The sequence below is a fragment of the Nycticebus coucang genome, chromosome 10 (genome assembly GCF_027406575.1).
Source record: "Nycticebus coucang isolate mNycCou1 chromosome 10, mNycCou1.pri, whole genome shotgun sequence".
Taxonomy (NCBI): domain Eukaryota; kingdom Metazoa; phylum Chordata; class Mammalia; order Primates; family Lorisidae; genus Nycticebus; species Nycticebus coucang.
In genome coordinates, this window is record NC_069789.1 from 9205588 (window position 1) to 9218188 (window position 12601).

Sequence of the window (12601 nt, forward strand, 5' to 3'; positions counted from 1 at the left end):
ATGGAGCGCCCTTCTGGACTGCTCACGCTGTCCTGTTCACCCTGCAGCCCCTCACCTTCCTCTCTCTAAGGAGGTATGTAGTCCAGGGAGGGGTCTCTCAGGCTCCTAAGGACACAGCGTGAGTGGTACTGCCCAGAGTACACACCAGATCAACTCTTCCCTTCCCCAAGATCCCTGGACAATGCGGATGTCATCTTGGACTCTCTCTTTCCTCAGGTTCTTTCCCCAAAACTGATGCTTCTTTTAGAATTTGCCATGTGAGGATTATTGCCCCTTCCTTGGTAAGACTGTACTTGGAATCTTTTGCTCACAACGAAACAGAAATAATGAAATGGCAGCTATAGAGACCCAACAAGGCTTCTTTTGCCATCTATTCCTTATTCATTATAGTGTGGATTTAGGATGGCACACCCTCACTTTGGCCTTAATCCTGAAAACAGCTTTTGGGATCCAGGATAAGTAGAGAATAGCTTATTCTGCAGTGAGTGCGGGCAGCAGAAGGCTCTTCTTGAAATCTGTAGTTAGGTCTGTCCAGTGGCAATGGGAAGGATGTCCTAGAAGTTAAGGGTGGGAGGAAGGGCTATTCTATTATTTTGCTCTGTGTAAAAACTAAGGGTACTTAAGGAAATGAAGGAGACAGTTGGGGAATGTAAAGATGCAATAGAAAGTATCAAAATTAGATTAGATCATGGAGAAGAAAGAACCTCAGAGATAGAGGATAATGTGTTTGAGTCAACCTAGGTAGTTAAAGAGGTAGAAAAGGAGAGAGAAAGCAAAGCAGGAGCTTAGGGAACTATGAGACTCCATGAAGTCCATGGAGCTTAGGGAACTATGAGACTCCATTCCTATTATTCATATGTTCAAACATATGAATAATAGGAATCCCTGAAGGGGAAGAAGATCATCCAAAAAGAGTCGAAGCCCTACTGGAGACTGTCATAAATGAAAACTTCCCAAGTTTTGCTAAAGATCCTGACACACTCCTTTCAGATGGATATCAAACTCCAGGTCATCTTAACTCGAACAGAGTTTCTCCAAGACACGTTGTAATGAATCTATCCAAAGTCAAGATAAAGGAAAAAATTTTGCAAGCAGCTATGAGTAAGCGCCAACTGAGCCACAGGGGCAGAGCCATTAGGATGACAGCAGACATTTTTACTGAAACTTTCCAAGCAGGACAAGGATAGTCATCCACCTTCAACATCCTTAAACAAAATAATTTTCATCCTAGAATTCTGTATCCTCCTAAACTAAGCTTCAAAACTGATGGAGACATAAAATCTTTAGCAGAAATACAAGTGGATATATGAGGAAATTCACCATAACAAGACCAGCTCAACAGGAAATACTTAGACCTATTCTCAACACTGAACACCACAGTGGACCACCACCAAAGTAAACACCTAGAAGGCAAAGTCCAAAACTTAGCTTTCGCAGTGGCACAAAGGATAAAACTACACAATAGACTCTCTCATAACAGGGTGAATAAAATTCTACCACACTTTTCAGTACTATCAATAAGTATTAATGGATTGAATTCCCCACTGAAGAGTTGAAGGCTGGCTGATTGGATGAAAAAGCACAAGCTGGCTCGGTGCCTGTGGCTTAAGCGGCTAAGGCACCAGCCACATACACCTGAGCTATAGCCGGGCGTTGTGGCAGGTGCCTATAATCCCAGCTACTTGGGAGGCAGAGGCAAGAGAATCACTTGAGCCCCAGGAGATGGAGGTTGCTGTGAGCTGTGATGCCACAGCACTCTACCCAGGGTGACAGCTCGAGGCTCTGTCTCAAAAAAAAAAAAAAAGCACAAGCCATCTATATGCTGTCTCCAGGAGACACACCTAGCCCCAAAGGACAAATCACGACTCTGGGTTAAGGAACAGAAAACAGTATTTCAAGCAAATGGAAATCAGAAGAAAGGAGGGGTTGCAATTTTATTCTCAGATACAAGCAGATTCAAAGCAACTATAGTTAAGAAAGACAGAGATGGACGCTTCATACTGGTTAAAGGAACAATACAACAAAAAGACATCTCAATTTTAAATACCTACACACCTAACTTAAATGCTCCCAGATTTATGAAACAGACCTTAATGGGTGTGAGCAATATGATGTCCCATAACACAATGATAGCAGGATAGTTTAACACCCCTCTGACAGAACTGGACAGATCCTCTACTCAGAAATGAAACAAGTGTATGAAGAACTTAAGTGTGACCCTAGAACAAATGGGATTAAGAGACATGTACAGAACACACCATCCCAAAGCAAAAGAATATACTTTTTCTCACCAGCCTATGGCACATAATCCAAAATAAATCACATCCTAGGACACAAATCAAACCTCAGGAAAATTAAAGGAATATAAATTATACATTGCCTCTTCTCAGACCACAAGGCTCTAAAGGTGAAACTCAACTCCAACTAAAACATGCATCTCCACACAAAGGCATGGAAATTAAACAACCTTATGCTGCATGATAGTTGGGTTCAGGAAGAGATAAGAGGAAATCATTAAATTCCTCAAACATAATGACAGTGAACACAGAAGTTACCGAAACCTGTGGGATACAGCAGAAGCAGTCCTGAGAGGAAAATTTATTGTACTAGATGCCTACATTTGGGGGAAAAAAAGAAAGTGAGTGCATTCACATACTCACAGACCAACTTATGGAATTGGAAAAAGAGTAGCAATCTAACCCTAAACCCAGCAGAAGAAAAGAGATACCCAAAATTAAATCAGAGATTAATGAAATTGAAAACAAAGAAACATTCAGAAAATGAATGAAACAAAAAGTTGGTGTGTTGAAAATATAAATAAAATAAACCTTTAGCCAGACTAATGAGAAACAGAACAGTAAAATCTCTACTATCCTCAATCAGAAACAATAAAGGGGAAATAACAACAGATGCCATAGAGATACTAGAGATTATCTCCTACTACAAGAAACTCTTAGCCCAGAAATTTGACAATGTAGAGGAAATGGATCGATTTTTGGAATCACACCCTTTCCCTAGACTTAATCAAGAAGAAATAGATCTCCTCAACAGACCAATTTCAAGCCCTGAGATCAAAGAAACAAATCTCCCAACAAAAAAATGTTCTGGTCCAGATGGCTTCATACCAGAATTCTATCAAACCTTTAGAGAGCTTGTGCCCACACTACAGAAACTATTCCAAAAAATTGAGAAGGAATCTTTACCAACATGTTCTATGAAGCATACATCACCCTGATATGAAAACCAGGAAAAACCCAACTAAAAAGGAGAACTTCAGACCAATTTCACTAATAAATATAGATGCAAAAATTCTCAATAAGATCCTAGCCAACAGATCACAACTTCTCATTAAAAAAGTCATACATCACGATTAAGTAGGTTTCATCCCAGGGATGCAAGGCTGATTTAACGTGTACAAGTCCATAATTGTAATTTAGCACATCAATAAAAGCAAAAACAAAGACCATATGATCCTTTCAATAGATACAGAAAAAGCATTTGGTAAAATTCAACATCCTTTTCTAATTAGAACTCTGAAGAATACAGGCATAGGTGGCACATTTCTTAAACTGATTGAAGCCATGTACGACGAACCTGCAGCTAATATTATACTAAATGGAGTGAAACTGAAAGCTTTTCCACTCAGAACTAGAACTGCACAGGGTTGTCTTCTATCACCACTACTATTCAACATAGTGGTGGAAGTTCTAGCCAATGCAATCAGGCAAGAGAAGGAAATAAAGGGCATCCAAATGGGGCAGAGGAAGTGAAACTCTCCCTCTTTGCTGAGGATATCTTACAGAGAACCCCAAGGACTCAACCTCAAGACTCCTGGCAGTAATCAAAAAAATACAGTAATATCTCAGAATATAAACTCAATGTCCACAAATCAGTAGCTTTTGTATATGCCAATAACACCCAAGATGCGACGCTAACCTAAGACTCAATTCCCTTCATAGTAGCTTCAGAGAAAACGTAATAGCTAGGAATATACCTAAGAGGTGAAAGACCTCTATAAAGAAAATTATGAAATCCTAAGAAGAGAAATAGCAGAGGATATTAACAAATGGAAGAACATACAATGCTCATGGCTGGAAAGAATCAACATTGTTAAAGTGTCTACTTTAGTGTACACATTCAATGCAATCCCCATTAAAATACCAATGTCATATTTTCCAGATTTGGAAAAAAATAATTCTTCATTTTGTATGGAGCCAAAAAACCCCCATATAGCTAAGGCAATTCTTAGTATTAAAAGGAAGTCCAGGGGCATTAGGCTACCAGACTTTAGCTGTACTACAAGGCCATAGTGATCAAAACAGCATGGTGTTGGCACAAAAATAGAGACATAGACATCTGAAACTGAGTAGAAAACCGTGAGATCAAACTAGTAGTATCTTACAGCCACCTGATCTTTGTAAACCAAACAAGAACATTCACTGAGGGAAAGAATCCCTATTCGATAAATGGTGCTGGAATTAGAAAACCACATATAAAAGACTGAAACCGGACCTGCACTTTTCTCCACTCGCTAAAATTGATTCAAGATGGATAGAATATCTAAATCTAAGGCATGAAACAATAAAAATCCTTGAAGACAAAGTGGGGAAAACACTTGAAGGTATCGGCCTGGGGAAGGACTTTATGAAGAAGACTCCAGTGGCAATTGCTACAACAACAAAAATAAACAAATGGGACTTAATTAAACTGAATAGCTTCTGTATAGCTAAGGAGACAACAACCAGAGAGACAACCATCAGAATGGGAAAAGATACTTGCATATTATCAAATGGACAAAAGCTTCATAACTAGAATGTACAGAGAACTCAAGCAACAGAAAAAGAGCCAACAATCTGGTATCAATGGGCAAGTGAGACGAATAGAACCTTCTCTAAAGAAGACAGACGAATGGCTAACATATGAAGGAATGCTCATTGTCCCTAATAATCAAAGAAATGCAAATCAAAACCACCCTGAGATATCACCTAACCCCAGTCAGAATGGCCCACATCACGAAGTCTCAAAGCTGCAGATGCTTCATGGTTGTGGAGAGAAGGGAACACTTTTATCCTGCTGGTGGGACTGCATACTAATACAACTTTTTTGGAAGAAAGTACGGAGAACCCTCAAAGAACTCAAACTAGACCTCCCATTTGATCCTGCAGTCCCATTACTGGGCATTTATGCAGAAGAAAAAAATCATTTTATCGTAAGGACACTTGCCCTGGACTGTTCATTGCACCTCAGTTTATAACTGCCACATTGTGGAAACAACCGAAATGCCCACCAACCCAGGAATGGTTTAACAAACTATGGTGTATGTATACCATGGAATACTATTCAGCCACTAATAAAGAGGGAAATTTTACATCTTTTGTATTAACCTGATGGAATTGAAGCCCATGCTTCTTAGTAAAGCATCACAAGAATGGAGAAGCAAGAATCCAACATACTCAATTCTGATATGAGGACAATTGATGCTACTACATGGGAGGGGGCAATAAGGGAAGGGAGCAAGGGGAGGAGGTTGGTGGTGGGAGGTCATGGTGGGTGACATTCCTCTTGGGAATGGGACACAATTATAAGAGGAACTTAACAAATGCAAGCAGTGTAACCTTACTCTTTGTACCCTCAGTGATTCCCCAACAATTAAAAAACAAAACAAAACTTTGGAACCCTGCCACACAAAGCTCCCCTGACACCTCCCTGCTAGAGTATGGGAAGAGGTTGAATTCACTGTCTTGGGCTCGTTATCTGTGCGGTCGTAGACAGGCCCCCTGCAGGGACATGGCCTCCTTGGGTGGATGAGGCTGGGGAATTGGTGGCATTGGATGGCCCTGGGGGATATGTAATGCAGTTCTCTGTATAAGGGGTGATGGGCTGCCCAGTGTGGTTCCACTTTCCTAGTCCCCCGCTCTGAAAGGTAACTGTTAGCAGATTAGGCTCATGTATCTTTTTGTTCTTTCTTCAAAACGTGCTGAAATGACAGAGTCAGCTCTTCCTACATGTGATTGATTATGTACTCTGAGAGCTTACAAGGTAGACGTAAAGGAGCATGCTTTCTATTTAGATCTGTAAACAAATACCCCTAGGTTAGCAGGTATAGCAGGAGTTAGTTTGAATAGTTGGAATAAACAGGCATCCAGTTCAGTAGTGCCTTTTTACAGAAAGGAGAAATGACTTGTGCTGTTCACTAACTGAGTGACACTGGACAATCGGGCCTGGAAAACCCAGGTTTCCTAATTCTGGGGCAGTGTGCTTTTGATGAAGCCCTCTGGCAATATGCAAGTATCTTTTCCCATTCTGATGGTTGTCTCTCTGGTTGTTGTCTCCTTAGCTATACAGAAGCTATTCAGTTTAATTAAGTCCCATTTGTTTATTTTTGTTGTTGTAGCAATTGCCACTGGAGTCTTCTTCATAAAGTCCTTCCCCAGGCCGATACCTTCAAGTGTTTTCCCCACTTTGTCTTCAAGGATTTTTATTGTTTCATGCCTTATACACACTTATATCTGAGTGTGGCAGTAAAGGTAAAAGGTAAAGGAATATCTTCTTCTAGAAGTTTACTCATTGATTATTTTTCTTCCAAGTTCACTTCTTTTGTTTACCCCTCATTTAAGAGTGTTTAAAATGTTATATTTACCTAAGTTTTAAGTCCTGTAGATAGTGGAACTCTAGAAATAAATATAGGAAAAAAATTTTAGTTGGTTTTGCCTCTGAATAATTTATTTTAATTATAATGCCTGTTGAAGATCCTGGGCTAACATTGTCTAATGCTTCTGCCACCCTCTTGGGAGGATGAGACTAGATCCATTGTGTAAGAAAGAGCGACCGTTAGCTACTGCGGGGAGCCCAGGGAGCTCTGACTCACATACCCCAGCAAGGGCTGTGGTTAGGATTAGGTCTTTTCTGTTCCTAGCCTGAGCATTAACCCTCTGGAAACAAGGCTTCTGATGTTTTCTAGGACTTAAGTCCCCTCACCTTATTTTGGCTTATTTCTCATCCGTGATCATCATTTTCATCTCTAGTCTTTTAGCAAGTCTTCTTGAATCTCTCCCTGCCCTCCTCCTCCCTCTCCTCCTTCCTCAGTTCATGAAGTAAAGCTTACCATTTGCTAACCATTGCAATCCTAAGATAAAAAGATCCCTCCTCTCCTTAGGTGGCTTACATTCTAATAGGTACCCAGACACACAGTTTAATTCCACATGGAAGCCTGTTTGAGGGGCACTGAGAGCAGAAGAGAGAAATATCTCTCTGGTCAGTCAAGAAAGACTTGACATTTGGACTGAGGCGTAAAGACTGTCTAGGAGTTTTCAGTGAGATAGTGGGATTTCAGGGTGGGGACTGCACCCTCTGGAATGTCCCAGAGGATAGTTTGGTGTTGCTGATGAATAAAGGCTGGCAAGGGCAGTGGTGGGGGCTGACAGATAAGGTATGCCAGGCAAAGGTTTTGGATTTTCCTCCTGGAGGGCTGGGAAGCCATTGAAGAAGAGTAAGGATTGGTTTATTGACCAGCAACAGCCAGAAAAATATAGCCTAGTGTATAGAACTAAGAAGTCAGGAACAATTGTGCCAAGAAGAGTAAAACATTTGAAAGCCAAGTGAAAGTTGAGTATGGTTCTCCCAAGTCCATCCTCGGGCAGAAGGGCTTGTGGAGAGTTGCTTTTGTATCCGTGATGGCAGCATTCTTCCTCCCCCACAGAGGATGAGCTGCTGTTAGGTCTGATTAATACCACAGGAAATGGCAAATGGTTTGTTTCAAATACTCATTTGATTACAAGCTGTTTCTGGGTGTTTCAATTAAAGATTAGGATGTTTACCAATTGTTCTGAGTATTAATTGCTAAGGAGAGGGTGTGATGATCTCTAAACTAGCTATACTTTCAGTAATTAGCATTTTGCTTAGCTTTGGTTAAAGGCCTCAGCATATTCTGTTTTCTTTTCTTTAAACCTTTATTTGCCGAGTCATTTTCAGACCCTGAGAACTCTGATCAGTAAATGATGTAGGCTGTCTTTGTCTCTTGTTTTGATATGTAAATTAGATCCTGGAATTATTAAAGCATTGATAATGCTTTCCTGTCTATAACATTAAAATTTGAAAGCTGCAGCTAAAGGTCTGTAAAACAGTTGTCTCCACTTTTGTCATTAAACTTCTCTGTGCAGTGAATTTGTTCATCCTTAATTTGGAACCATTTTGCTTTTCGTAGAATTTAGTCAATCTTGGCATTTTAAAAGTATCTTATGTAAATTTATTTGTGCCTTTTAAAACAATACATAAAGTAGCAGTCAAATAATAAACGATGTTTTCTACTAAAATAAAACACGTTAATTATTTCTAAACAATTAGGCTGCATTCAACTTGGGAGAGTACCCTAGCGGAAGTAACAAATACAGCCTCAGAAGATGGAAAAAGTTGCCCTAGTTTGACATCATATAAGTGAATACCTAGTTTTTACCACCGTGTCATGTTGTAAGGTCAGTTAAAATCTTTGTAAAAATTACTGTGAATGCTTACCTAAAATGATACATAATTTTATATCATTTCCTTAAAAACAAAACCCAGATCAGTGTTGTTCGTGAGCTTTGTTCTGCAGCTGTCCTGACTGTGGCCCCAGAGCTTGAAACAAGGTCAGAGGAAATGAGACTCTGAGAGAAAGAGGCCTTATCCAGGCACAGTGGCCTGTAGTTGTCGCCTTCACTAAGTTTAGGGAAATAGATTTAAACTACAGGTGATAGGGTTAGATGTCCTCACCAACCTCCTGGGCTTTTCTTTTTTTCGATGACTTGGTGGCATTTCTTCTCTCTTTAAGAACAGAGTTGTTTGTAGCTGTTTCATGTCTGTATCCCCAAGAGGCTTCTCAGTCCTCAATTTCTGGAATTCTTTGACCTTGGATAAGTCACTGTATAAATTTAGATATTTGGGATTAAAAAGAAAAATCAGACATTCTAACACGAAAAAAAACAAACCACCTTTATCCTATAAAATTGGATTTTTTTTTCTTTTTAAAATCACCGTCTGTGAGTTTGGGCCATTTTTACCTTTATTTGTTGCTTCCCTTGACAACTGCCAAGCATTTACTGAATACCTACTATGTACTCAAAAGACTAGAAGAAGACCCTAATATCTGAAGCTCTGTCTAAAGCCAAAAATAGGCAAAAATGAGGAAAGGGTTAAGCTTATCAGATTTGTGCCTAAATCTGTATAGTATCAAGCCCATCTACTGTTACACGATATTCTATGGGCCTACATCACGAAAGGCTCCTTTAATCTGTGAAGGACACCGAAGAGCAAAGTATCGAATCAAAGGTCAGAAAAAAGAAATATTCTCCCAGATCCTTTAGCATTAGCACTCCAGAAAGAAACAAATTATTTATATTGGAAATAAACTTCTTGACTTCAGTTGCCAAAAATTTTTGTTGGCTTTTATTTATTTATTTATTTTTTGAGACAGAGTTTCTCTTTGCTGCCCGAGGCTGAAGTGCTGGAGTATAATGGCATCATCATAGCTAGTTACAGCCTCCAATTCCTGGGTTTAAGCCATCCTCCTGCCTCAGCCTCCCGAGTAGCTGGGACTATAGGCATGTACCACCACAGCTAGCTAATTTTTTGTTGTTGAGATTTAATTTGTGGAGATGGGGCTCTCACAGTGTTGTTGCCCAGGCTGCTCTTGAGCTCTTGGTCTCAAGTAACCATCCCTCAGCTTCCCAGAATGCTGGGATTACAGATGTGAGCCCCCACTGCAAGTCTCTATTCTGTTTTTTAAGCAAGAGAGAGAGAGACGTGAGAGTGAATTTTAAAATCAAAGAAAACTATTATTAGACTGTTTTGTTCTTTAACCTAAAATAAGTGGAAAATAGCACAATTATTTCAGAGTGTTTTAGGTTTCAGATTTTTCTCTGGGTGGTTTTAAGACTTGAACAAGATACATCTGTCAAGTTTATTTAGAGTGTGCCCTTTCATCTTAATGCTGGGAGCCTCCTTTAGATGTTATCTTGATTTTTCCAAGGTAATCTAATACCGCTATATAGCTTAGAAAAAATAAACTGTTTTCTATAATGCTGTTGGTTTAGCATCTGGTTACCAAGGGTACACTCAGTGAAGAGCAGAGGAGTTTTTAATTATTAATAGTAGAGCTAACGGGGATTGTTTATACCTTTCACGTTTGGGATGGAAAATTACTAATACTGTCAATTACGGGCAATTACTGAGTATTAGTCTGAGTTTCTTTCTTGAACGATCACCATGTTGTGATTAGAGAAGCTCCGCCTCCCCTTTCTATGGTGTATTCGCAAAAACAGTTTGCCCATAAAAATCCCTTTATTGATTGAGCTTTTCATGGTATCATAAGCTCAACTCAATTTTTACTCAGGAAAATTACTACTCCTGCCATCCAGCCTTTCAATAAAGTATGCTTTGCTATGAGATATATCATTTAGTATTTTTTTTTTACTAATTTAAGCATTTTGTGTCAACAGAAGGTAGATCATTATTAACTGGTGCAGTGTGGTGCGCTAGAATGCATCCATGCCATAGAAAGTAATTAACTCACTCTATTGCAGAACAGATGTGTAACTGAGTCAGAACTGGGACCCAAGGGTATTCCAGTGCAGTTATTGATTTAATCATTAGATTGTTGACTCAGAGACCTCACCACAAGTTTCTCAAACTTTCTTTTTCATCTCAACATCCCCCCAACCCCATGGTTGAAAATAGGGTTAGAACTATTACCCAAGATTAAACATTAATTTTTGGATTCTTGTGGTGGCTTCAAGAAATAGCCTCTGTTTTCAGATGAAAGAAAGGTTTCATGACTAAGAGAATTGAGAACACAGAAGATAGACAGTGGCCGTTGTTGAAAACTTGGAGGAGGCTTAGCAGCAGCTGTCTGGGGAGATGGGGGTTGGGTTAAAAAATCCAGCCAGCGTTTCCCAAACAGCGTGCAGGAGTGAGGCGGAGGCGGCATCCCGTGGTTGACAGCAGCGCCTTGTCACATCCTTCTCTCCTTTCTTCCCTCCCAGCTCCTCCTGCCTGGACTGCGGCAAGAGCAGCCTCTGCCTGTCTCTTTGCCACCCCACAATTCAGTGTTTGCACGGAAGTTAGAAAAGTCTTCCGGAGAGACCTCTTGAGCAACTTCCTACTCACTTAGGGTGGGAGATCCGGCTTCCCCACGAGGCTAGCAGGCCTAGCATGGCCTGGCGCTATTCACCTTTCCAGGCTCAACTCAGTTTCTTGGCTGGAATAGGCCAAGCTCTCTCCTGCCCTGGGCCTTTGCACCTGGCTTCCCGGTGCCTGAAATCTACTTCAGCCTCACATTCCGGGGAGAATCCTCATCTACCCTGTGAAAATCAGGGGGCTCTGTCCTTATTGTTTCCTGGCACGTTTTATTTCCATCTTAGCACAATAGACTTTACGTACTATTTTTATTTGCTGTGTATTTGTTGACTTGTTTAAACATAAAAAGGACCTTAGCAGTCTTATTCCTCTGTTTTGTCCTTAGTACCCAACACAGGGCATAATAAATTTGTGTTGTATGAATGAATATGTGAATAAATACTGTTATTAGCTTAGCATCGAGTTAAGTTCTATCAGATATGCTAAAAATCCATATTATAATACTTGATGCTTCAAAATGCCTTTAGTTATGAAGCAGCTTCGTGAAAGTTTAAGAAGTGGGCTATCAGGAATGGCTACTCTTGCCCTTCTTCCCTCCAGCAGTATTTAACATTGAACATAACCCATCGCCCTTCCCCACACCAAGACTTACAAACCGACATGTAAACCACCGAGTAGAAAGACAGAATGCATGTGTCCAATTATCATTTTGATAGGGTCGCTGGACAAAGAGGGTCTGGCCGCCTGTCACTGTCAACCAGTACGCAGAGACGGGGATAGATCCACCAAGCTTTATCAGAAGGCTGGGATTCTGGAGACCAGTGAGAGTAGCCTCTACAAGACTGTTCTGTTCGGTTTTCAAAATTACAGTTTTATATATTTAAGTTCAAAGTGAAGACCATGTTAACTTTTATCTTAAACGGTATTTGGCAGAACCTATTGATACCAGACTTATGTTTTCAAGGTTTCTTGATCTCAGTGATTCAAAGAATGAATCCATGGACCACAAATCAGTGGTAAGACAGGATTTATTTACAGAAAAGAAAAGAATACAAAAACGTCAAAGCTCGTGGCAGAGAACCCAGGTCAGGGAACAAGCTCTCTTGCTCCCTCTTTCTGCCTCTCTGGGAGCTTTGCTCAGGGGTATATATAGTCGCATGGGGTTATTTAGCTTTAACTTGTTAGATTTAGCGGGTGTGGGTCCTCTAAAGTTACAAGCAGTTGGAACTCAGTTGTTACATTTAGTGGCATGGGGCCCTGAACTCAGTTGTGGCTCAGTTGGTAGGGCGCCGGCCCCATATACCGAGGGTGGTGGGTTCAAACCCAGCCCCGGCTGAACTGCAACCAAAGAATAGCTGGGCGTTGTGGCGGGCGCCTGTGGTCCCAGCTGCTTGGGAGGCTGAGGCAGGAGAATCGCTTAAGCCCAGGAGTTGGAGGTTGCTGTGAGCTGTGTAAGGCCACGGCACTCTACCGAGGGCCATAAAGTGAGACT

At 40.6% G+C, this 12601-nt stretch overlaps 1 protein-coding gene across 2 annotated transcripts in view; it reads left to right on the plus strand.

Annotated features, from left to right (window-relative positions):
* SMYD3 (SET and MYND domain containing 3) overlaps positions 1-12601 on the plus strand; it is a 607450-nt gene that overhangs the window by 472027 nt on the left and 122822 nt on the right. The gene's annotated exons all lie outside the window — the stretch shown is intronic.